Below are 12209 nucleotides of genomic sequence, written 5' to 3'. Positions count from 1 at the left end.
TCCTTACATAATTTGACTAGACTAATAATTCTTACCTGTCTGTAATTTGTTTTGTAGACATCTGATATGACAGTCAGACACAGCGATGGACACAGAATGAAGAGAAGATATCACCTGTGGAATTCACTTCATTTCCTATAGGGGAAAGAATATGTCATCTTGGCCTAATAAAAGATAGTCTGGAGGACACACCCATCTTGGAAGAAAAAGGGGTCGCATTGAACTAGCAACATGGCAAAATTTGGTGTATTGATATTTTTAACATAGCCATAAAGAGTAGCATGACACCACAGTTACTTTAGTACTGTTTGATGTGATTTGTCAAACTTTTTTAACTCTTGACAAATCGTATCAAACAGTACAAAAGTAACTGCACATTTAAAAAGGTAATCCTGAATTTCACAGCACTGATTAGGGATTAACAATAATCCCCTTTTTCTGGAATATTTTGTGTTTCATATAGAAAAGTATTTTTTAGTATAAAGTTAATTTCATTATGTGACCAAGTTTTAATGTATGTGTAGTTTAATTGCCTTTTTCAAAATAAGGTATGCCACCCTGTTTCATATGGGAATGGGTCTCATATTGCAATATAATACATGTAGGGTTGTACTGCACACAATATGTTGGTCTCTAAACTTCATGCCTTCATCATCTGAACGATCATATCCTGCACTTCAATCAGTTAGACCAACCATGCCTTTCTATGCCGCTGACCCAATTGAATTGAACTCTCTGTCTACCCACCTTCTAACTTTTAGAGGAAGAATTGCTACAATCTCAGAAAATATTGTTCGAACACTTTAAAGGCCTTATTGGAAATAGTCCCCCTTCTACCCCCGTACAATGTTGGCATACCCAATATGCTCATCTTCACATATCTTCTCCCAACATTGATTGGTGGGGAAAGGGAGGATATGCTTAAGATGAACATTGAGAGAACTCTATTATAAATCTTAGTTTCCAGTGACTCATATAGCGTCATGCCGCTATACTAAGATGAACATGGGAATTACAGTGGGTGTTCGAACACATTTTTCCGGGATTGTCTACAAAATTGCTTAGCAAAATCATCTGATTTTAGTTTTTGGACAATAACTCTGCAGTTACGCCATCGATTTTAATGCAATTTGGCACAAATGTTAGAAACATAATTTGCTATCATCCCACAAAATATGGAGGAAATCAATGAATATTTTGATAGCGTTCTGTTAGTATAGATTTAACATAGCGTTTTGTACACACAAATACAGGCCTAAATTATTTATGTGCCATGTTTATTGAGCATATGTACATGTGGTATAATTAATTTAGAGAAGGTGTTAAAATTTTATATTCAGCTAAAACAGACATTACTCGTAAATTTAATGTTATGTATTTAAATGTCACAAATTTACCACTATGTGATAAATCGGAGGGGGGGGGTGAGAGAGAGCGAGTGATAGGAAGGGAGAGATACGCACAGGCTATGCACATTTATTGTTTTTAAAAACATTACTTGACCAACATTTAAGAAAATCAGCCTAAAGTGTGAATTTGTGTCCATTAAACATTTTAAATACACCATGGTTAAGGTGGTCAAATGGTGAATCATAACGATTTACACACATAGACAAGCACGCATTTCCAACGATTCACCATATAATAGAAAAGTAAATCCTATTATTCTTTATGTTTTGTGGTCAACCGTGCATAATGTGTGTTTTCAATGGGGAGATGTGCAATGATTTACCTTTACCATGAATAGGCTTTCACACTTTCAGTGTACACAGTTATACCCACTGAAGAGACAACGCAAAACATGTTTAATGAAATGTGCCAATTTGAGATTGCATAGGCCTAATAATAAAGGTCATTATCTAGAATGCTCATAATGATCGGTGTTTGCTTAACTGAAAAACAACATTTTTGAATCGTTTATATTTTCTTTCTTTTTTTTCGATCAAAAATAATGACAATCATGAAATAACCCTGAACTTGCACACCAATCATTGACCATGTTAGTTAAAAATATTGATTGATTGATGTCCTGTACATTGCGCATGTGTCTTTTAATGTGAAATTGGACTTGAACTTGAAACATATTGAACAGCAAGTGACATTTGCACTTTTTATTCTTCCTTCTTTTTAATGCATTATTTTCCTTTTACTTAGATTTTTTGTTTTATCTTCTTTTATTTAATTTTGGCATTTTCTTTCCTATTTTGTTTTGGTTTCGTTTCTTTGTTTCTTATATCTTTTATTATTATTTTTTGTGGGGGGTCTTTAATGACTTCTTTTTTCTTTTTATTTGCTTGAAATCTTTGAAGTTTACTTTGGGGTCAGGAATTACTGGTTTGGAAGGAGAAGTTTGGCAATGCATTGGACATAGGGTGGTAGATGTCGTTGCATTATTTTGCTATCTACTGCAGATAGCATTGACAAATTTGCACCCCACATCCGTGTGATGTTTGATTGACGGTGCCCTTAGTGTTATAGCAAATATAAAAGATGGTTCATGATTGTCCAAAAACATTGTCAACTTTTTAGCTATTCAAATTGCTATGTTTTAAACTGTTTGGGGATATGTATCAGGTATTTTACGCCTTATTCGCCTTAAATTATTCAAAATTTGATGAAAATATATGTTTAAAGTGACCGATCCCTGAAATATTTGTGGATGTAATGTAATATTATTTATTGCATGTGTTCCTTATTATATATAAACTAACATGTCCAAGTTTCATTTAAATCGCTCTACTGGATCTGAAGTTATGATCCCAAATGTGAAAAAGCAAACACTGATTTTAGAATTCCTCAGACAATCTCAGAAAATATTTCGAACACTTTAAAGGCCTTATTGGAAATAGTCCCCTTCTACCCCTGCACAATGTTGGCATACTCAATATGCTCATCTTCACATATCTTCTCCCAACATTGATTGGTGGGGAAAGGGAGGGATATGCTTAAGATGAACATTGAGAGAACTCTATTATAAATCTTAGTTTCCAGTGACTCATATAGCGTGCGCGCTATACTAAGATGAACATGGGAATTACAGTGGGTGTTCGAACACATTTTTTCCGGGATTGTCTACAAAATTGCTTAGCAAAATCATCTGATTTTAGTTTTTGGACAATAACTCTGCAGTTACGCCATCGATTTTAATGCAATTTGGCACAAATGTTAGAAACATAATTTGCTATCATCCCACAAAATATGGAGGAAATCAATGAATATTTTGATAGCGTTCTGTTAGTATAGATTTAACATAGCGTTTTATACACACAAATACAGGCCTAAATTATTTATGTGCCATGTTTATTGAGCATATGTACATGTGGTATAATTAATTTAGAGAAGGTGTTAAAATTTTATATTCAGCTAAAAACAGACATTACTCGTAAATTTAATGTTATGTATTTAAATGTCACAAATTTACCACTATGTGATAAATCGGAGGGGGGGTGAGAGAGAGCGCGAGTGATAGGAAGGGAGAGATACGCACAGGCTATGCACATTTATTGTTTTTAAAAACATTACTTGACCAACATTTAAGAAAATCAGCCTAAAGTGTGAATTTGTGTCCATTAAACATTTTAAATACACCATGGTTAAGGTGGTCAAATGGTGAATCATAACGATTTACACACATAGACAAGCACGCATTTCCAACGATTCACCATATAATAGAAAAGTAAATCCTATTATTCTTTATGTTTTGTGGTCAACCGTGCATAATGTGTGTTTTCAATGGGGAGATGTGCAATGATTTACCTTTACCATGAATAGGCTTTCACACTTTCAGTGTACACAGTTATACCCACTGAAGAGACAACGCAAATCATGTTTAATGAAATGTGCCAATTTTGAGATTGCATAGGCCTAATAATAAAGGTCATTATCTAGAATGCTCATAATGATCGGTGTTTGCTTAACTGAAAAACAACATTTTTGAATCGTTTATATTTTCTTTCTTTTTTTTTTTTATAATAATGACAATCATGAAATAACCCTGAACTTGCACACCAATCATTGACCATGTTAGTTAAAATATTATTGATTGATGTGTCCTGTACATTGCGCATGTGTCTTTTAATGTGAAATTGGACTTGAACTTGAAACATATTGAACAGCAAGTGACATTTGCACTTTTTATTCTTCCTTCTTTTTAATGCATTATTTTCCTTTTACTTAGATTTTTTTTTTTTCTTTCTTTTATTTAATTTTGGCATTTTCTTTCCTATTTTGTTTTGGTTTCGTTTCTTTGTTTCTTATATCTTTTATTATTATTTTTTGTGGGGGGTCTTTAATGACTTCTTTTTCTTTTTATTTGCTTGAAATCTTTGAAGTTTACTTTCGTGGGGTCAGGAATTACTGGTTTGAAAGGAGAAGTTTGGCAATGCATTGGACATAGGGTGGTAGATGTCGTTGCATTATTTTGCTATCTACTGCAGATAGCATTGACAAATTTGCACCCCACATCCGTGTGATGTTTGATTGACGGTGCCCTTAGTGTTATAGCAAATATAAAAGATGGTTCATGATTGTCCAAAACATTGTCAACTTTTTAGCTATTCAAATTGCTATGTTTTAAACTGTTTGGGGATATGTATCAGGTATTTTACGTCTTATTCGACTTAAATTATTCAAAATTTGATGAAAATATATGTTTAAAGTGACCGATCCCTGAAATATTTGTGGATGTAATGTAATATTATTTATTGCATGTGTTCCTTATTATATATAAACTAACATGTCCAAGTTTCATTTAAATCGCTCTACTGGATCTGAAGTTATGATCCCAAATGTGAAAAAGCAAACACTGATTTTAGAATTCCTCAGACAATCTCAGAAAATATTGTTCGAACACTTTAAAGGCCTTATTGGAAATAGTCCCCCTTCTACCCCCGTACAATGTTGGCATACCCAATATGCTCATCTTCACATATCTTCTCCCAACATTGATTGGTGGGGAAAGGGAGGGATATGCTTAAGATGAACATTGAGAGAACTCTATTATAAATCTTAGTTTCCAGTGACTCATATAGCGTGCGCGCTATACTAAGATGAACATGGGAATTACAGTGGGTGTTCGAACACATTTTTTCCGGGATTGTCTACAAAATTGCTTAGCAAAATCATCTGATTTTAGTTTTTGGACAATAACTCTGCAGTTACGCCATCGATTTTAATGCAATTTGGCACAAATGTTAGAAACATAATTTGCTATCATCCCACAAAATATGGAGGAAATCAATGAATATTTTGATAGCGTTCTGTTAGTATAGATTTAACATAGCGTTTTGTACACACAAATACAGGCCTAAATTATTTATGTGCCATGTTTATTGAGCATATGTACATGTGGTATAATTAATTTAGAGAAGGTGTTAAAATTTTATATTCAGCTAAAACAGACATTACTCAGTAAATTTAATGTTATGTATTTAAATGTCACAAATTTACCACTATGTGATAAATCGGAGGGGGGGGGGGGAGAGCGCGAGTGATAGGAAGGGAGAGATACGCACAGGCTATGCACATTTATTGTTTTTAAAAACATTACTTGACCAACATTTAAGAAAATCAGCCTAAAGTGTGAATTTGTGTCCATTAAACATTTTAAATACACCATGGTTAAGGTGGTCAAATGGTGAATCATAACGATTTACACACATAGACAAGCACGCATTTCCAACGATTCACCATATAATAGAAAAGTAAATCCTATTATTCTTTATGTTTTGTGGTCAACCGTGCATAATGTGTGTTTTCAATGGGGAGATGTGCAATGATTTACCTTTACCATGAATAGGCTTTCACACTTTCAGTGTACACAGTTATACCCACTGAAGAGACAACGCAAATCATGTTTAATGAAATGTGCCAATTTGAGATTGCATAGGCCTAATAATAAAGGTCATTATCTAGAATGCTCATAATGATCGGTGTTTGCTTAACTGAAAAACAACATTTTTGAATCGTTTATATTTTCTTTCTTATTTAAATCAAAAATAATGACAATCATGAAATAACCCTGAACTTGCACACCAATCATTGACCATGTTAGTTAAAATATTATTGATTGATGTGTCCTGTACATTGCGCATGTGTCTTTTAATGTGAAATTGGACTTGAACTTGAAACATATTGAACAGCAAGTGACATTTGCACTTTTTATTCTTCCTTCTCTTTTAATGCATTATTTTCCTTTTACTTAGATTTTTTGTTTTATCTTCTTTTATTTAATTTTGGCATTTTCTTTCCTATTTTGTTTTGGTTTCGTTTCTTTGTTTCTTATATCTTTTATTATTATTTTTTTGTGGGGGTCTTTAATGACTTCTTTTTCTTTTTATTTGCTTGAAATCTTTGAAGTTTACTTTCGTGGGGTCAGGAATTACTGGTTTGGAAGGAGAAGTTTGGCAATGCATTGGACATAGGGTGGTAGATGTCGTTGCATTATTTTGCTATCTACTGCAGATAGCATTGACAAATTTGCACCCCACATCCGTGTGATGTTTGATTGACGGTGCCCTTAGTGTTATAGCAAATATAAAAGATGGTTCATGATTGTCCAAAAACATTGTCAACTTTTTAGCTATTCAAATTGCTATGTTTTAAACTGTTTGGGGATATGTATCAGGTATTTTACGTCTTATTCGACTTAAATTATTCAAAATTTGATGAAAATATATGTTTAAAGTGACCGATCCCTGAAATATTTGTGGATGTAATGTAATATTATTTATTGCATGTGTTCCTTATTATATATAAACTAACATGTCCAAGTTTCATTTAAATCGCTCTACTGGATCTGAAGTTATGATCCCAAATGTGAAAAAGCAAACACTGATTTTAGAATTCCTCAGACAATCTCAGAAAATATTGTTCGAACACTTTAAAGGCCTTATTGGAAATAGTCCCCCTTCTACCCCCGTACAATGTTGGCATACCCAATATGCTCATCTTCACATATCTTCTCCCAACATTGATTGGTGGGGAAAGGGAGGGATATGCTTAAGATGAACATTGAGAGAACTCTATTATAAATCTTAGTTTCAGTGACTCATATAGCGTGCGCGCTATACTAAGATGAACATGGGAATTACAGTGGGTGTTCGAACACATTGTTTCCGGGATTGTCTACAAAATTGCTTAGCAAAATCATCTGATTTTAGTTTTTGGACAATAACTCTGCAGTTACGCCATCGATTTTAATGCAATTTGGCACAAATGTTAGAAACATAATTTGCTATCATCCCACAAAATATGGAGGAAATCAATGAATATTTTGATAGCGTTCTGTTAGTATAGATTTAACATAGCGTTTTGTACACACAAATACAGGCCTAAATTATTTATGTGCCATGTTTATTGAGCATATGTACATGTGGTATAATTAATTTAGAGAAGGTGTTAAAATTTTATATTCAGATAAAAACAGACATTACTCGTAAATTTAATGTTATGTATTTAAATGTCACAAATTTACCACTATGTGATAAATCGGAGGGGGGGGGGGGTGAGAGAGAGCGCGAGTGATAGGAAGGGAGAGATACGCACAGGCTATGCACATTTATTGTTTTTAAAAACATTACTTGACCAACATTTAAGAAAATCAGCCTAAAGTGTGAATTTGTGTCCATTAAACATTTTAAATACACCATGGTTAAGGTGGTCAAATGGTGAATCATAACGATTTACACACATAGACAAGCACGCATTTCCAACGATTCACCATATAATAGAAAAGTAAATCCTATTATTCTTTATGTTTTGTGGTCAACCGTGCATAATGTGTGTTTTCAATGGGGAGATGTGCAATGATTTACCTTTACCATGAATAGGCTTTCACACTTTCAGTGTACACAGTTATACCCACTGAAGAGACAACGCAAATCATGTTTAATGAAATGTGCCAATTTGAGATTGCATAGGCCTAATAATAAAGGTCATTATCTAGAATGCTCATAATGATCGGTGTTTGCTTAACTGAAAAACAACATTTTTGAATCGTTTATATTTTCTTTCTTTTTCGATCAAAAATAATGACAATCATGAAATAACCCTGAACTTGCACACCAATCATTGACCATGTTAGTTAAAATATTATTGATTGATGTGTCCTGTACATTGCGCATGTGTCTTTTAATGTGAAATTGGACTTGAACTTGAAACATATTGAACAGCAAGTGACATTTGCACTTTTTATTCTTCCTTCTTTTTAATGCATTATTTTCCTTTTACTTAGATTTTTTGTTTTATCTTCTTTTATTTAATTTTGGCATTTTCTTTCCTATTTTGTTTTGGTTTCGTTTCTTTGTTTCTTATATCTTTTATTATTATTTTTTGTGGGGGGTCTTTAATGACTTCTTTTTCTTTTTATTTGCTTGAAATCTTTGAAGTTTACTTTCGTGGGGTCAGGAATTACTGGTTTGGAAGGAGAAGTTTGGCAATGCATTGGACATAGGGTGGTAGATGTCGTTGCATTATTTTGCTATCTACTGCAGATAGCATTGACAAATTTGCACCCCACATCCGTGTGATGTTTGATTGACGGTGCCCTTAGTGTTATAGCAAATATAAAAGATGGTTCATGATTGTCCAAAAACATTGTCAACTTTTTAGCTATTCAAATTGCTATGTTTTAAACTGTTTGGGGATATGTATCAGGTATTTTACGTCTTATTCGACTTAAATTATTCAAAATTTGATGAAAATATATGTTTAAAGTGACCGATCCCTGAAATATTTGTGGATGTAATGTAATATTATTTATTGCATGTGTTCCTTATTATATATAAACTAACATGTCCAAGTTTCATTTAAATCGCTCTACTGGATCTGAAGTTATGATCCCAAATGTGAAAAAAGCAAACACTGATTTTAGAATTCCTCAGACAATCTCAGAAAATATTGTTCGAACACTTTAAAGGCCTTATTGGAAATAGTCCCCTTCTACCCCCGTACAATGTTGGCATACCCAATATGCTCATCTTCACATATCTTCTCCCAACATTGATTGGTGGGGAAAGGGGAGGGATATGCTTAAGATGAACATTGAGAGAACTCTATTATAAATCTTAGTTTCCAGTGACTGACTCATATAGCGTGCGCGCTATACTAAGATGAACATGGGAATTACAGTGGGTGTTCGAACACATTTTTCCGGGATTGTCTACAAAATTGCTTAGCAAAATCATCTGATTTTAGTTTTTGGACAATAACTCTGCAGTTACGCCATCGATTTTAATGCAATTTGGCACAAATGTTAGAAACATAATTTGCTATCATCCCACAAAATATGGAGGAAATCAATGAATATTTTGATAGCGTTCTGTTAGTATAGATTTAACATAGCGTTTTGTACACACAAATACAGGCCTAAATTATTTATGTGCCATGTTTATTGAGCATATGTACATGTGGTATAATTAATTTAGAGAAGGTGTTAAAATTTTATATTCAGCTAAAAACAGACATTACTCGTAAATTTAATGTTATGTATTTAAATGTCACAAATTTACCACTATGTGATAAATCGGAGGGGGGGGGGGTGAGAGAGAGCGCGAGTGATAGGAAGGGAGAGATACGCACAGGCTATGCACATTTATTGTTTTTTAAAAAACATTACTTGACCAACATTTAAGAAAATCAGCCTAAAGTGTGAATTTGTGTCCATTAAACATTTTAAATACACCATGGTTAAGGTGGTCAAATGGTGAATCATAACGATTTACACACATAGACAAGCACGCATTTCCAACGATTCACCATATAATAGAAAAGTAAATCCTATTATTCTTTATGTTTTGTGGTCAACCGTGCATAATGTGTGTTTTCAATGGGGAGATGTGCAATGATTTACCTTTACCATGAATAGGCTTTCACACTTTCAGTGTACACAGTTATACCCACTGAAGAGACAACGCAAATCATGTTTAATGAAATGTGCCAATTTTGAGATTGCATAGGCCTAATAATAAAGGTCATTATCTAGAATGCTCATAATGATCGGTGTTTGCTTAACTGAAAAACAACATTTTTGAATCGTTTATATTTTCTTTCTTTTTTCGATCAAAAATAATGACAATCATGAAATAACCCTGAACTTGCACACCAATCATTGACCATGTTAGTTAAAATATTATTGATTGATGTGTCCTGTACATTGCGCATGTGTCTTTTAATGTGAAATTGGACTTGAACTTGAAACATATTGAACAGCAAGTGACATTTGCACTTTTATTCTTCCTTCTTTTTAATGCATTATTTTCCTTTTACTTAGATTTTTTGTTTTATCTTCTTTTATTTAATTTTGGCATTTTCTTTCCTATTTTGTTTTGGTTTCGTTTCTTTGTTTCTTATATCTTTTATTATTATTTTTTTGTGGGGGGGTCTTTAATGACTTCTTTTTCTTTTTATTTGCTTGAAATCTTTGAAGTTTACTTTCGTGGGGTCAGGAATTACTGGTTTGGAAGGAGAAGTTTGGCAATGCATTGGACATAGGGTGGTAGATGTCGTTGCATTATTTTGCTATCTACTGCAGATAGCATTGACAAATTTGCACCCCACATCCGTGTGATGTTTGATTGACGGTGCCCTTAGTGTTATAGCAAATATAAAAGATGGTTCATGATTGTCCAAAACATTGTCAACTTTTTAGCTATTCAAATTGCTATGTTTTAAACTGTTTGGGGATATGTATCAGGTATTTTACGTCTTATTCGACTTAAATTATTCAAAATTTGATGAAAATATATGTTTAAAGTGACCGATCCCTGAAATATTTGTGGATGTAATGTAATATTATTTATTGCATGTGTTCCTTATTATATATAAACTAACATGTCCAAGTTTCATTTAAATCGCTCTACTGGATCTGAAGTTATGATCCCAAATGTGAAAAAAGCAAACACTGATTTTAGAATTCCTCAGACAATCTCAGAAAATATTGTTCGAACACTTTAAAGGCCTTATTGGAAATAGTCCCCTTCTACCCCCGTACAATGTTGGCATACCCAATATGCTCATCTTCACATATCTTCTCCCAACATTGATTGGTGGGGAAAGGGAGGGATATGCTTAAGATGAACATTGAGAGAACTCTATTATAAATCTTAGTTTCCAGTGACTCATATAGCGTGCGCGCTATACTAAGATGAACATGGGAATTACAGTGGGTGTTCGAACACATTTTTTCCGGGATTGTCTACAAAATTGCTTAGCAAAATCATCTGATTTTAGTTTTTGGACAATAACTCTGCAGTTACGCCATCGATTTTAATGCAATTTGGCACAAATGTTAGAAACATAATTTGCTATCATCCCACAAAATATGGAGGAAATCAATGAATATTTTGATAGCGTTCTGTTAGTATAGATTTAACATAGCGTTTTGTACACACAAATACAGGCCTAAATTATTTATGTGCCATGTTTATTGAGCATATGTACATGTGGTATAATTAATTTAGAGAAGGTGTTAAAATTTTATATTCAGCTAAAAACAGACATTACTCGTAAATTTAATGTTATGTATTTAAATGTCACAAATTTACCACTATGTGATAAATCGGAGGGGGGGAGAGAGAGCGCGAGTGATAGGAAGGAGAGATACGCACAGGCTATGCACATTTATTGTTTTTAAAAACATTACTTGACCAACATTTAAGAAAATCAGCCTAAAGTGTGAATTTGTGTCCATTAAACATTTTAAATACACCATGGTTAAGGTGGTCAAATGGTGAATCATAACGATTTACACACATAGACAAGCACGCATTTCCAACGATTCACCATATAATAGAAAAGTAAATCCTATTATTCTTTATGTTTTGTGGTCAACCGTGCATAATGTGTGTTTTCAATGGGGAGATGTGCAATGATTTACCTTTACCATGAATAGGCTTTCACACTTTCAGTGTACACAGTTATACCCACTGAAGAGACAACGCAAATCATGTTTAATGAAATGTGCCAATTTGAGATTGCATAGGCCTAATAATAAAGGTCATTATCTAGAATGCTCATAATGATCGGTGTTTGCTTAACTGAAAAACAACATTTTGAATCGTTTATATTTTCTTTCTTTTTTTCGATCAAAATAATGACAATCATGAAATAACCCTGAACTTGCACACCAATCATTGACCATGTTAGTTAAAATATTATTGATTGATGTGTCCTGTACATTGCGCATGTGTCTTTTAATGTGAAATTGGACT

The sequence above is a fragment of the Amphiura filiformis genome, chromosome 5 (genome assembly GCF_039555335.1).
Source record: "Amphiura filiformis chromosome 5, Afil_fr2py, whole genome shotgun sequence".
In the NCBI taxonomy this organism is placed as follows: Eukaryota; Metazoa; Echinodermata; class Ophiuroidea; order Amphilepidida; family Amphiuridae; genus Amphiura; species Amphiura filiformis.
This window is presented reverse-complemented; position numbering follows the sequence as displayed.